The sequence below is a fragment of the Leptonychotes weddellii genome, chromosome 3, assembly GCF_054177405.1.
Source record: "Leptonychotes weddellii isolate Sample4059 chromosome 3, ASM5417740v2, whole genome shotgun sequence".
NCBI lineage: Eukaryota > Metazoa > Chordata > Mammalia > Carnivora > Phocidae > Leptonychotes > Leptonychotes weddellii.
Genome location: NC_138371.1, coordinates 103,597,125 through 103,612,441, shown reverse-complemented (window position 1 = coordinate 103,612,441; position 15,317 = coordinate 103,597,125). Strand labels below are relative to the sequence as shown.

General features: G+C 38.6%; 1 protein-coding gene and 1 long non-coding RNA gene across 2 annotated transcripts in view; one reads left to right on the top strand and one right to left on the bottom strand.

The window, feature by feature from the left end:
- The window catches only part of IFT88 (intraflagellar transport 88), a 125,041-nt gene that overhangs the window by 9,693 nt on the left and 100,031 nt on the right, over positions 1 to 15,317 (bottom strand). The window lies entirely within an intron of this gene.
- LOC145720752 (uncharacterized) lies at positions 12,566 to 14,999 on the top strand. Its single transcript, XR_014143949.1, has 3 exons — positions 12,566 to 12,691; positions 13,967 to 14,088; positions 14,918 to 14,999. It is a non-coding gene; the product is annotated as an uncharacterized LOC145720752 (long non-coding RNA).

Here is a 15,317-nt window from a genome sequence, read left to right as displayed (position 1 = left end):
TGCCATTCTATCTGGTGTAAGGTGGTATCTCAGTGTGGTTTTGATTTGGATTTCCTGATGGCTAATGATGATGAACATTTTTTCATGTGTCTGTTAGCCGTTTGTATGTCTTCTTCAGAGAAGTGTCTTTTCATATCTTCTGCCCACTTTTTGACTTATTTGTTTTTTGGGTGTTGAGTTTGAGAAGTTCTTTATAGAAATTGGATACCGGGCGCCTGGGTGGCTCAGATGGTTAAGCGTCTGCCTTCGGCTCAGGTCATGATCCCAGGGTCCTGGGATCGAGTCCCGCATCGGGCTCTCTGCTCCTTGGGAGCCTGCTTCTCCCTCTGCCTCTCTCTCTCTCATGAATAAATAAATAAAATCTTTAAAAAAAAAAAAAAGAAATTGGATACCAACCCTTTATCTGTAGTGTCATTTGCAAATATCTTCTCCCATTCTGTCGGTTGAGGCCTCACATTTTCTTATTTCAAAACTACAAAGCTACAGTGATCAAAACAGTATGGCACTGGTATAAAGACAGACATCAGACCAATGGGGCAGAATAAACAGCCACAAAATAAAGCCTAATGTATATGGTCAATTGATCTTCAACAAGAGTGCCAAAGCTACACAATGGAGAAAGGATCTTGAACAGTGCTGGTAAAAGTGGATATCCACATACATGATAATGAGTTGGACCCTTATCTCACCCAATATAAAAACATTAATTCAAAATGAATTAAAGATCCAAATGTGAGACCTGAAACTATAAAACTCCTAGAAGAAAACATAGGGGAAAACCTTCATGGTATTGGATTTGGCATGATTTCTTGGGTATGACACTAAAAGCAGAGGCAACAAAAAGAAGAAAAGACAAATGGGATTACATTAAACTTTAAAAACTATGCAGCAAAGCAACAATCAACAGGGTGAAAGACAACCCGAGTAATGAGAAAAAATATTTGCAAACCATATATTTGATATGAAGTTAATATCCACACTCTATTAAAAAATCCTACAACTCAGGGCACCTGGGTGGCTCAGTTGGTTAGGCGACTGCCTTTGGCTCAGGTCATGATCCTGGAGTCCCTGGATCGAGTCCCGCATCGGGCTCCCTGCTCAGCAGGGAGTCTGCTTCTCCCTCTGACCCTCCTCCCTCTCATGCTCTCTGTCTCTCATTCTCTCTCTCTCAAATAAATAAAATCTTCGAAGAAAAAATAAATAAATAAAAAATAAATAAATAAATAAAAAATCCTACAACTCAACAACAAAAACACAAACAATCCAATTAAAAAATTGGGCAAAGGATTTGCATAGACATTTCTCTAAAGAAGATATTCAAATGGCCAACAAGTATAGGAAAAGATGCTCAACATCACTAATCATCAGGGAAATGAAAATCAAAACCACAATGAAATATCACCTCACACCCATTAGGTGGTCAATATCAAATAACAGAAAATAACAAGTGTTGCCAAGTATGTGGAGAAAGTGGAACCCCTGTACACTGTTGGTGGAAATGTAAATGGTGCAGTGCTATGTACAATAGTATGAAGGTTTCTCAAAATATTAAAAATAGAATTGTCATATGATCCAGCAATTCTGCTTCTGGGTACATATTCAAAAGGATTTTGAAGAGATATCTGCACACCTCCTGTTCATAGCAGCAATACTTAAAATAGCCAAGAGATGGAAGCAATCTAAATGTCCATTAATAGATGAATAGATAAAGAAAATGAGGTATATACATACAATAGAATATTATTTTTATTCACCCTTAAAAAGGAAGAAAATCCTGTCATATGCTACATCATGGATGAACCTTGAGGACATTACACTAAGTAAAATATAAGCCAGTCACAAAAAACCCAAATACTGCATGATTTCACTGACACGAGATACGTAAAGTAGCCATATTCATAGAGACAGAAAGTAGAAGGTGGTTGCCAGGGGATAGGGGAGGAGGATTGTTGTTTAATGGTACAGTTTTAGTTTTGCAAGAAACAGAGTAGAATGGTGGTTGCCAGTGGTGGGGAAAGGGGAGGGGAAAAAGGGCAGTAGTTGTTCACTGGGTATAGAGTTTCAGGTTTGCAAGATGAACACCAACATGCACATAGTTAATACCGTACACTTAAAAATGTTAATTAAGATGGTAAGTTTTTTGGTTTTGACCATGATTTTTTTAAAAAAGGCAAAATTTTGCACATCTTTACATTTGGCATAACCATATTTGGTGACGAAGGAAAATGCACATAATATGATGGTAAATAAAGGAAACATGGTAAAACATTTTGCAGCAGTATGATCTGGGTAATTTTAGATTTTTCCTTTATTTTTGTCTGGAAGTCTACATTTTCTGTAGTAGACAGTATTCATTTTTGGTAGTATTCTAGGAAACTTCATTATCTCTTTGAAGTTAAGAGAGTTCATTGGAGAGAGCAATGTGATGCTTTACAGCCCTAGCAAAGGAATAGATTCAATCCTCATTTCTCACACAAAAACCTCTTCTATAAACTGTGAAGCACAAGGGAGAATATCACCCCCGCCCCTGCCCCAGTTATATGGAGTTATAATCGACATACAAAAAACAGCACATACTTAATGTGTAGATTGAGGGGTCTCATAAAATCAGCACTATAATCAGGATTATGATCAAATCTATCACCCTTCAAAGTTTCCTCTTGCCCCTTTGAAATTCCTCATTCCCACCCTCTGCCCCATTCATCCACCCCAATCTTCAGGTAACTACTGATGTTTTCCCATCACTATATATTAGTATGTGTTTTTTTTTTAATTTTATTTTATTATGTTATGTTAGTCACCATACAGTACATCATTAGTTTTTGATGTAGTGATCCATGATTCATTGTTTTCGCATAGCACCCAGTGCTCCATGCATTATGTGCCCTCCTTAATACCCATCACTGGGCTAACCCATTCCCCCACCCCTCTCCCCTCTAGAACCCTCAGTTTCTCAGAGTCCATAGTCTCTCATGGTTCGTCTCCCCCTCCGATTTCCCCCCCATTTTTCCCTTCCTTCTCCTAATGTCCTCCATTCTATTCTTCATGTTCCACAAATAAGTGAAACCATATAATTGACTTTCTCTGCTTGACTTATTTCACTTAGCATACTCTCCTCCAGTCCCATCCATGTTGATGTAAAAGCTGGGTATTCATCCTTTCTGATGGCTGCTCTTTTTAAAAAACCTGGCTTCTTTCACTCAGCAGAGATTCAGCTATGTTGTTGCTGGGGTCCTTCCATTTAATTGCTGAGTAGTTATATGGATATGCCACAATTTATCTATTCCTTTGTTGATGACTTTTGTGTAGTTTCCAGTTTGGGGGTATTTGAAATAAAGCTATTATGAATATATTTGTACAAGTCTTTGTGTGGACACATACTTTCATTTCTCTTGAGTAAATTCCTAGGAGTAGAATAGTTAGGTTGTACGGTAAGTATATGTCTAACTTTAAAACAAACTGTCAAGCTCCTTTTTAAAAGAGTTGTATCATTTTACATTCCCATCAACAGTGAATGAGAGTAACAATTGCTCCACATCCTCACCATCACTTGGTATGGTCAGTCTTTTGTAGTCCTTCTACTGGGTATCTGATTGTGGCTTTAACTTGCATTTCCCCAATGACTAGTGAGTGACCATATTTTCATGTGCTTAATTTTCATTTGTATACTTTTTTTTTTTTAAGATTTTATTTATTTGACAGAGAGAGACACAGCGAGAGAGGGAACACAAGTAGGGGGAGTGGGAGAGGGAGAAGCAGGCTCCCCGCCGAGCAGGGAGCCCAATGCGGGGTTCGATCCCAGGACCCCGGGATCATGACCCGAGCTGAAGGCAGATGTTTAACCGACTGAGCCACCCAGGCGCCCCTCATTTGTATACTTCTTTATTAAAATTTTTTGATGACTTAACAGTTTATTTTTTTAATTTATTATGTTCAATTAGCTGATGTATAATACATCGTTAATTTTTGATGTAGTGTTCAACAATTCATTAGTTGCATATAACACCCAGTGCCCATCACCACACATGTCCTCCTTAATACCCATCACCCTGTTACCCTATCCCCCCAACCCCCTCCCCTCTGAAACCCTCAGTTTGTTTCCCAGAGTCCAGAGTCTTTCATGGTTTGTCTCCCTCTCTGATTTCTTCCCATTGTTTTCCCTTCCTTTCCCTGTGGTCCTCTGCACTATTCCTTATGTTCCACATATGAGTGAAACCATATGACAATTTTTTTTTAAAGATTTTATTTATTTATTGGACAGAGAGAGACACAGCGAGAGAGGGAACACAAGCAGGGGGAGTGGGAGAGGAAGAAGCAGGCTCCCTGCTGAACAGGGAGCCCGATGCAGGGCTCGATCCCAGGACCCTGGGATCATGACCTGAGCTGAAGGCAGACGCTTAACGACTGAGCCACCCAGGTGCCCCCATATGATAATTTCTTAACATTTTCTTTAGCTTACTTTATTGTAAATATTTATTGTATTTACTATATTTACTCTATTTTAAGTACAGCATATAATTTATATGACATACAAAATATGTGTTTATTGATGGTTTATGTTATTAGTAAGGCTTCTGATCAACAGGAGGCTATTAGTAGTCAAGTTTGGAGGGGTCAAAAGTTATACATGGATTTTTGAGTGTGCAAGGCCATTGGCACCCCTAACCCCCATGTTTTTCAAGGGTCAACTGTACTTTGTTAGTGATTATTCTCCAAGGAAAGCAGATTGTTGTTGGGGGAAAGTTGCAAGACCATTGTAGCAAATGAAATTTGATTTCAATCTTGGCTCTGCTTTTTGCATTTTATAAAAAGGGGGCCTGGACAGAGACTGCTGAATTGCAAATAATGCATCATTAAGGGAGAACTTTCAGGCATTGAGAAAGAAGACATTTCCAGGTTGAGCGTACCTTCCAGATGTCTCTCAAATTCTTTTAATCATTTAATTCTCTTTGATAAGAAAATAAGAACTCTTTAAAAAGTTTTCCCACAGAAAAGAAACCGTATTTCCCTTCTGTATTTAAAAAAAAAGACTTTAAAATTTCTCATTTGGAAGGTCATTAAATACCTTTTTTGCAAAAAGACTCAAGATGGAAAACCATCACCCCATAATTCCAGGGGTTAAAGCAGAAAGGACAATTTTTTTTTTTTTGCACCAGAGTAAATATGTCAAGTATGGCCATATTTGCGTATGTTGTATTTTAAAATCATGCTTAAAACTGCCTCATATTATTTTTTTTAATTTTTTTCTTTCTTTTTTTTTATAATGTTGTTAGTCACCATACAGTACTTCTTTAGTTTTTGATGTAGTGTTCCATGATTCACTGTTTGCATATAACACCCAGTGCTCCATGCACTACATGCCCTCCTTAATACCCATCACTGGGCTAACCCATCCACTTCCTCCCCACCCCAGGACCTTCAGTTTGTTTCCCAGAGTCCATAGTCTCTCATATTCATCTCCCTCTCTGATTTCCCCTCCTTCATTTTCCTAATGTCCTCCATGCTATTCCTTATGTTCCACATATAAGTGAAACCATATAATAAAATTGACTTTCTCTGCTTGACTTATTTCACTTAGCATAATCCCCTCTAGTTCCATCCATGTCAATGCAAATGGTGGGTATTCATCCTTTCTTTTTTTTTTTTTTTTTTAATTTATTTGAGAGAGAGAGAATGAGAGACAGAGAGCATGAGAGGGAGGAGGGTCAGAGGGAGAAGCAGACTCCCTGCCGAGCAGGGAGCCCGATGCGGGACTCGATCCCGGGACTCCAGGATCATGACCTGAGCCGAAGGCAGTCGCTTAACCAACTGAGCCACCCAGGCGCCCCGGTATTCATCCTTTCTGATGGCTGAGTAATATTCCATTGTATATATGGACCATATCTTTAACCATTTATCTATTGAAGGGCCTCTTGGCTCTTTCCACAGTTTGACTATTGTGGACATTGCTATGAACATTGGGGTGCATGTGCCCCTTCTTTTCACTACATTTGTATCTTTGGGGTAAATACCCAGTAGTGCAATTGCTGGGTCATTGGGTAGCTCTATTTTTAACTTTTTGAAGAATCTCCATACTATTTTCCAAAGTGGCTGTACCAACTTGCATTCCCACCAACAGTTCCCCTTTCTCCGCATCCTCTCCATCATTTGTTGTTTCCTGCCTTGTTAATTTTTGCCATTCTAACTGGTGTAAGGTGGTATCTCAGTGTGGTTTTGATTTGAATTTCCCTGATGTCTAATGATGTTGAACATTTTTTCATGTGTCTGTTAGCTATTCGTATATGGTGTATTTTTCCAAGAACGTTGAGGACACATGTTTACCTTTCCTAAATCCCTGTGAATAACAGTAAATCTATAGCAATACAGAGAATGAGTGTATGTTTGTGTGCCGTGGGGGTAATGGCAGGGGAGATACCAACATTAATAGATTTTGGAGAATTACTCCCCCTACCCCACCTTTACTGAGATGTAACTGATATATAGCATTATGTAAGTTTATGGTGTACAATGTGATGATTTAATACACATATATATTAAAATGATTACTACCATAGCACTAGTTAACACCTCCATCATGTCACATAATTACTTTTTCTTTTTTGTGATGAGAACATTTAAGTTCTACTTTTTTTCTTTTTTGCTATGAGAACATTTAAGTTCTTAGCAACTTTCAAGTATATAATACAGTATTAACTATAATACAGTATTGTTAACTATAATCACAATGCTGTACACTGGATCTCCAGAACTTGTTTACCTTCTAACTTCACCCCCGGTAACCATGGTAACAATGATTCTACTCTCTGTTCCTATAAGTTTGGCTTTTTTATTTCCATACGTAAGTAATATCAGACAGTATTTGCCTTTTTCTGTCGGACTTATCTCATTTAGCATAATGCCCTCAAGGTCCATTCACGTTGTTGCAAATGGCAGGATTTCCTTATTTCTCATGGCTGATTAATTATTGCATATATACACATCTTCTTTATCTTTTCATCTGTTGACAGACACTTAGGTGTCTTGGTTATTGTGAATAATGCTGCAATGAACAAGGGAGTGCAGATATCTCTTTAATATCCTGTTTTCATTTCCTCTGGATACAAACCCAAAAGTGGGATTGTTGGATCATATGCTTCCATACTGCTTTCCATGGTAGCTGCACCAATTTATATTCCCATCAACAGTGCACAAGGATTTCCTTTTTTCCACATCCGTGCCAATACTTGTTATCTCTTGTCATTTAGATGACAGTAATTCTAACAGGTGTGAGGTGATAGGTCACTGTGATTTTAACTTGCATTTCCCTGATGATTAGTGATGTTGAACATCTCTTCCTGTCTGTTAACCATCTGTATGCATCCTTTGGAAAAATGTCTATTCAGTTGTTCCTCTGCCTATTTGAAAATCTATTTTTTTGTTATGGAGTTGTAGGCATTCTTTACATATTTTGGATATTAACCTTTATCAGATATGTGCTCATGCATATACCTTTCCTTATGAAGTGCTTGTTCAAATATTTTCCTGATTAAAAAAAAAATACAACAAACAATTGGGCTGTTTTTCTACTTACTATTGAGTTGTAAGAGCTCTTTTTATAATCTAGATAAAAGTCCTTTGTCAGATATGTGTTTTGCAAGTATTTTCTCCTATTTTGGCTTCCCTTTTCACTTTTATAGCAGTGTCTTTTGAGAAGTAAAAGTTAATTTTGATGAAGTTCAATTTATCCATTTTTTAAAAATTTTATGGATCACATGCTTTTAATGTCATAGCTAAGAAATCTCTGACTAACCCAAAGTCACAAAGATTTTCTCCTGTGTCTTCTTCTGCAAGTTTATAGTTTTCAGTTTTATATTCAGGAATATGATCCATTTTGGGTTTTTCCAATTAATTGACATGTAGTGTATTATTAGTTTCAGAAGTAGAGTTCAGTGATTCATCAGTCTTATACCCAGTGCTCATTACAACACGTGCCCTCTTTAATTTTCCATTTTGAGTTAATTTTTGTGGTGCAAGGTGTAGATCAATGTTAATTTTTTTGCATGTGAATTTCCAATTATTCTAGCACTGCTTGTTGAAAAGACTATCCTCTTTCCATAAAATTGCATTTTGCACTTTTGTTAAAGGTTAATTGACTATGTATGGTTTTTTGTTTTTTTTTTTAAAGATTTTTTATTTATTTACTTGAAAGAGAGAGAGAATGAGAGAGAGCACATGAGAGGGGGGAGGGTCAGAGGGAGAAGCAGACTCCCTGCCGAGCAAGGAGCCCGATGCGGGACTCGATCCTGGGACTCCAGGATCATGACCTGAGCCGAAGGCAGTCGCTTAACCAACTGAGCCACCCAGGCGCCCGACTATGTATGTTTGGGTCTATTTCCAGACACTATATTTTGTTCCATTGCTACATATGTTCAAAAGAAAAACTTTTGATGTCCACCTTTCTGGAGTCACATATAACATCTGTTTTACCTGTTCATTTGAATATTTACCTTCTACTAGTTTGGAAGTTATATATCCCATTTGAATTATTTTTATATTTACTAGATATTTTAGGCATTTTAATATGTACATTTGAGTCTAAAATTAATCAGTATCTACCTTCTTCCCAAAGTGAAGATCTTTGAATGCTTTATTCTATTACAACTTACATCCCTGCCTTAAATGTTACTGCAATCTAGGAATCTAGTTTTATCTTGATTTTTAAAAATTCTACAACATAGAGTATTGCCATTATTTTAAATATTCAATATATACTTAGATTTAATAGCCTATTTGCCACCGTATTTGCCTCTTTTCTTTTTTGTACCTCTGGCTTTTTCCCCCTCAGCCTGAAGTACCCTCTTTGCAATTTCTTTTAATGAGAACCTGTTGGTTTAAAATGCTCTAAAACGACTTTATATTGTGTTCATTCTTGAAATATAGACTCAATGGCATACAATTCCAAGTTGATAGTTATTTTGTCTGCACACATTGAAGATGTTCCAGTATTTCTGGTTTTCTTTTTAGACTTTGAGAAATCAGCAAGAGTTTTTCTGCCTTTCATATATTGTAACTTGGCTATGATATATGTATCATTCACCCCATTTGAGAGTTATTTAACTTTAATAATCTGAGGATCTCATTAATTCTCGAAAATTCTTGGCCATTATTTATTTCCTTTTCCTCATTCTGTCTTTCTAACCCAATTGTATGTAGGCTAGACCTTTTTCACTACATCCTTCATGTCCCTCAATCTCTCCTATTTTCCATCACCATAACCCTCTGTCCTTCATTCTGGGTAACTTCTTCAGCTCTATCTTCCAGGTCATGCATTCTTTCTCTCTCTCATCTGATCTAATCTGCTATTTAGGGCCAGCAAACTTTTTCTGTAAAGGGCCAGAGAGTAAATATTTTAGGTTTTGTGTGCCATATGGTTTCTGTTGCAGCATGAAGGCAGATTGAGCACGGCTGTGCTCCAGGAAAACTCTACTGACAAAAACAGGTGGTAGCTCAAGCCAGATGTGATCTGTAAACTGTAGTTTTCCAACCCCTGGTTTAAACCATGAATTTTCTAATAGGTGAGTTTCTAATTTCAATTATATTTTTCATTTTTGGAAGTTGTATTTGGTTTTCAATCTGCCTAATAACTTTTATATTCTCTTATCCTTTTGTCATACTTAAAATACCCACTATCTTGATGATTCCTGGGTTTTTATAGTGAGAATTTGGATAGTGAGGGATTCTGTGCTGATTCTTAAATTTTAGACAGCAGTGTTTAAGAGCTCAGGTATCAGAGGATAACCGCATTATAAAAAAAATTATCTCAATCTATTCAGTTCTTGAATTCAGATAACAAGAGATATCTATATTCTTACTTTTTTTAAAGATTTTTTAATTTATTTGTCAGAGAGAGAGAACGAGCCAAGCAGGAAGAGCAGCAGGCAGAGGAAGAAGCAGGCTCTCTGCCGAGCAAGGAGTCTGATTTGGGACTTGATCCCAGGACCCTGGGATCATGACCTGAGCCGAAGGCAGACGCTTAACAGACTGAGCCACCCAGCATCCCTCTATATTCTTTTAAAATATATTTTTACCTGATAATTAAAACATCTGTAGTCTTTGAAAACTGGATTCTACAGTTTCTGTTGTTGCTCATAGTGTTTTTCCTCATGTGCTCAGACTTTTTACAACTGTACGTTCCTGTTCTTTGTAACTTTATCTGAAGGAAGTATTTGAGGCTTATTTACACTATATTCCTTCAGGATAAACTTGTTTCTCCTAGGTACCTGGGAGCACCACCAACTCAGTTCCACTTTATGCCAAATTTTCAGCGTGGGGTTCCTTCAGGTCACACAGGTTAATATATATTCTAGCTCCAAAACTCTGTGATTGAGGGTTATCGTTAGGAATTTTCCAGGGAGCTTTTCCTATTTTTTACATTCCAGTAGTACCAACGTGGAAACCCATCCTTTGTGGGGTGGATTCTTTTCTAGTTGACCCACTACCAGTATTTCCTATTAAGGGTCCTGGCTTTATAAAGGGATTCTTTGAACTGACCTCTGACTTCTTGGGGGCCCCCACTGTATCTCTTGGTCCCCATGAATGGCCTATAAACCTAGGCTCTAGGCCACCAGGGATTAGCTAGGACAAATGCCAGCTTCTGCACTTATTCCTTTGGCTTAAATTTTCTTCTTCTTCTTCTTCTTCTTAAGTAGGCTCCACACCCAGCGTGGAGCCCAATGCAGGGCTTGAACTCACAACCCTGAGATCAAGACCTGAGCTGAGATCAAGAGTAAGACGCTTAACTGACTGGGCCACCCAGGTGCCCCTCTACTCATTTTTAATCTCCTAAGAATTTCCCTTTTTCTTGCCAACTCAGCCATGCATTAAAACATTTTTTAATTTTCTTATTTAAAAATTTTTTTCATTTTCTTGTTTTCTTTTTTCCTTCCTCTCTGCCCAATATTCAATTCACCATTTTTAGAAGTGCTATTCCTGGAGGAGTTTCCCTGAACATTCAGTCCATCTTACTGTCAGAAATAGAGGTAATAATTTCATAGTCAGCAGGAACACACATAAATGTTACTAAAAAGGTTAAGTCTAACCTCTTTATTTTTCAGATGAGAAAACAAGCCTAAAGAGATAAGGTCACTTGTTCAAGAGTTCGCAGTTAGTTAGTGGCAAGGCCATCAGCAAAACCGAGGTTTCCTGATTGCCAACCTAGTCCTTGCCCATTCTACAAGTATGCCTTTTTGGCAAATGATCCATGTAAAGTGTGGCACTTTCCATACAGTTGTGAAAAGTTTATATGAGTAAGTATGGCCTTATTCATATACACATTCCTACCATATGGTATTCCAAGTTGAGCAGCACAGAATATGGCTGTCTTAATAATGATAAATATCCAAAGTAAATTCACAATCTCTTTTCACAGCCCTATGTTTTAGACCCTTTTCCTATCCCCAGAATAGCCTAGACCCTCTTGTCTTATAAAAGCAGCTTGCGGGCGCCTGGGTGGCTCAGTTGGTTAAGCGACTGCCTTCAGCTCAGGTCATGATCCTGGAGTCCTGGGATCGAGTCCCGCATCGGGCTCCCTGCTCGGCAGGGAGTCTGCTTCTCCCTCTGACCCTCCCCCCTCTCATGCTCGCTCTATCTCATTCTCTCTCTCAAATAAATAAATAAAATCTTTAAAAAAAAAAAAGCAGCTTGCAGTCTTGAGATTTGGGGAAAATCTCATAATACTTCTGCTAGAGGAAAGACTACATCCTGCCTTGACCAATGTTTTGTTTTGTTTTTTTTTTTTAAAGATTTTATTTATTTATTTGACAGAGAGAGACACAGTGAAAGAGGGAACACAGCAGGGAGAGTGGGAGAGGGAGAAGCAGGCTCCCCGCAGAGCAGGGAGCCCGATGCGGGGCTCCATCCCAGGACCCTGGGATCATGACCTGAGCCGAAGGCAGACGCGTAACGACTGAGCCACCCAGGTGCCCCTTGACCAATGTTTTTACAAAGCAACTCATACTAAGAAGGCAAACTATTTGTAACATTTTAGAAAGTTAAGGTTTTAAAATATGAGTTCCTTTTTTGGTGAGAAAGTGAGTTTTATAACACAGGCTCTATTCATGGAACAAATTAAGAAAAGGTAAGAGGCTGACTACATAAATTTTCACCATTCTCTTCAAATAAAAATGAATACACTTTCTAAGGGAAGACAGTCTTTACTTATTTAGAAACAGTTTATATCCTCTTCTCCACCTTCCTGCATCCCATACACTCCTTAAATCACTGGAATCTGATTTTTGCCCAACAGTGTACTGAGATAGTGTTAGGGTTACCAACACTAACTTAATTGAAAAATCTAATAGCCTTTTTTACTTTTCAAGGTCCAATTAACCAATATCCAATAATTCGCCAACATCCACCCCCCTTCTCTTAAGCTAGGCTAGAAAGCCTATCAACTGATTTCTTATTTTTTGAAAGTGCTATCCATAATGAAATCTTCTAAAAAATTCTTCCTATTCCTCTGAATATGTTACAAACACAGTGCCCCTTACTCTTTTCAATCTCTTTTTAAGTGGGGGATTCTCTTTTGGTGAGCTGTAAACTCTGATTTCACTATCCATTAGACATTAAAAAATATTTCTGGTCTCTCTCCTCCAAGATGATACTCACTTTGGCACCTACAAAGATGCAATCACTATGGAAGATCTCTCATTCCGTAAGTATAAATAAATTTTTGTTTATATCTAGAAATACTGAAGAACATCAGACAGCACTTTGGAGACCTTCAGCATGAATCTATTGTCCAGTTTAGGTCTACGTACTTTGTAGCCCGACTTACAAATGATATATCCTCTTGTTGTGAGGAAGCTGATCTTCCTTTGCCTCTGCCCCTTTTGAAAGGTAAGGGGCAGCGTACCATAGCTATGGATCCAAAGTACCCTCCCAACCCCTACCATCTAAGAAATTAATGGCATCATCAGCTCAGATGATATAATCCTCGTATAATTTTACAAGGCCCATTGCTTGGACCTAGTTTTACTGCGAAAACTTCAGCTCATTTTTACATTGTTAAGGCTGCCATTCTCAGTTTAACTTCACCCCTCACTCCCTACTCCTATTGATCTAATTGCATTATTACCCAACAAAACAGTTAACAGGGATATATCAAAATTGGAAAAGTTAACTGTGATAGCTACTATAATAGGCACCACTCAGTTGAAGAAGTCTGTGGAGGGAACCAGTAAAGATGTATGCAAAGTAGGTAACTGGTTCATTACATTTTTAAAAAACTCATTTGGGCTGAGCATGGAGCCTAATGCAGGGCTTGAACTCTCATGACTGTGAGATCAAGACCTGAGCTGAGATCAAGAGTTGGACGCTTAACCGACTGAGCCACCCAGGCACCCCAATTTATTACAGTTTTTGAGTTATATTTTGCATATCCTAAATGCTTAATTCAGTACCTGGTATATAAATGTATGGGAGAAGGAGAAGCTGAAGTGGAATTGGTACTTATTGAATACCTGCTATGGTCAGGAACTTGACAAATGCTTATTTATTGATAAAAAGAAAGACAGGAAAGGAAAAAAGAACTGATGGAATATGTGTGTATGTGTACGTGTGTGTGTGTGTGCTCATGTATATATAAAAGGTGTACATATATTTTACAGATATATGTAATATATATGTGTTTTACATATTTCATCAGATTTAAATACATATATTACATATATCAGTAAAATGTTTAGATTGGATTTCCTGTGCTTTTTGTAATTTGCCTCTGATGGAAATCCCAAAAGAGTTTTACAAATGTTTTGACTAACAGCATTACTGGAATAAATATTCAGCTTTCCAAATTGGTAACTTAAAAATACAATTCTCATTTGCATATATAATTTCCAGAATTTTTGTTTAAAAAAAAGCCCCTTTATAAACTCTGTACTCTGTAGTAGGAGAGAGGTACACCTGACATTTATACCTTCATGCGTAGATAAATGTGACCCTGTGGTGGTAGGAACAACTCTTGAGAATAACAAACTCCAAGGTCGTACATCCAGGAGAGTTAAGAACATGGACCCTCACTATCCAGAGATGTGGACACCAGAATTTCAGGTACTACACCCCGTTCTCCTTGGTCAAATAGGAATCACCCCTATCAGGTGCTTGCCTGCGTCAGACACTGTGTTAAGTGCCTCCTATGTATTAACGCACCTCTCCCTCTCAACAACCCTATTAGGTAGGTCCTATTTTCACTCCCATTTGACTGACAAGGAATCTGTGACAAAGAGATTAAGTAAGCTGCCCAAGATCATGTAAGACATGGTGACTTAGAAAAAGAGGTCCACAGATGTTGAATGAACACCAGGACTGAGGAATTAATTACAATGACCTCAAATGCAGGGCAATAAGCTAAGGGCCAGAGGAAAGGAGCGTGTCCTGTTGAAGACACAAAACTTCATACACTCTGCTGTTATGTGTCTGACCTATTTGGAGGTGGCCGGGATGTAAATAGCTAAGACAGTGTTAAAAGGAAAAGGTCAGTGATAAAGAATCTTACTGCATAAACTGGCGCGTGGATTAGGTGGCGGGAGCCAGCGCTTCGAAGGCCGCCTGCCGCGCCCAGCAGTATTTCCTGAGAGGCCCGCCTAGGGCAGGAATCAGCAAACCACAGTCTGGGAGCCAAACCCCACCCATCCCCTGTTTTTGAACATCAAGCGAGCGAAGAAGGGTTCAGACATTTTTACAGCCTGGGAAAAAAAGCGAAAGAACAACAATATTTTGTGACACGTGACATTTATAGGACATTTAAATTTCAGTGTCCAAAGATGAAGCTTCAGAGAGGCCAGCGTAGCCACTCGCTTACGTGTTGTCTATGCCCGCCTTCGTGACACCGCAAGTATGGCCCCAGCACCTCAACTGTCTACTCCCTGGCTCTTTCCAGAAAGAGTGTGCCGACCCCCTGGCTTAGAGAACGCTGTACCAGGAAACAGGTGACACATCAGCAGACAGACCAGCAAGGCAGACTGACACAGAGAAATTTCTTCAGAATCTGTGACACAGAGACTCCTTTGGTGCCACAGTGAGTACTATCAACTCTCTTCTAATCTTTATTGCTAATAAAGTTCCCTTTGTGTTACACACCAGCCTCCAAATGCTTAGATACTAGGGCATTCAGCACAGTCAGTCTTCGGCTTTCTGAGGTGAGGAGGGCGCTGACCCTGGAACTGAATGTGACAGGAGTGATGCTCTCGTGAAGGGAGTCCTCAGTCCCCCTGGCTTCTCCGGGCTTTTTTTGCCCCGTAATAGTCACTCCCTTTTTTCCTAGAGATCAGCTACATTTT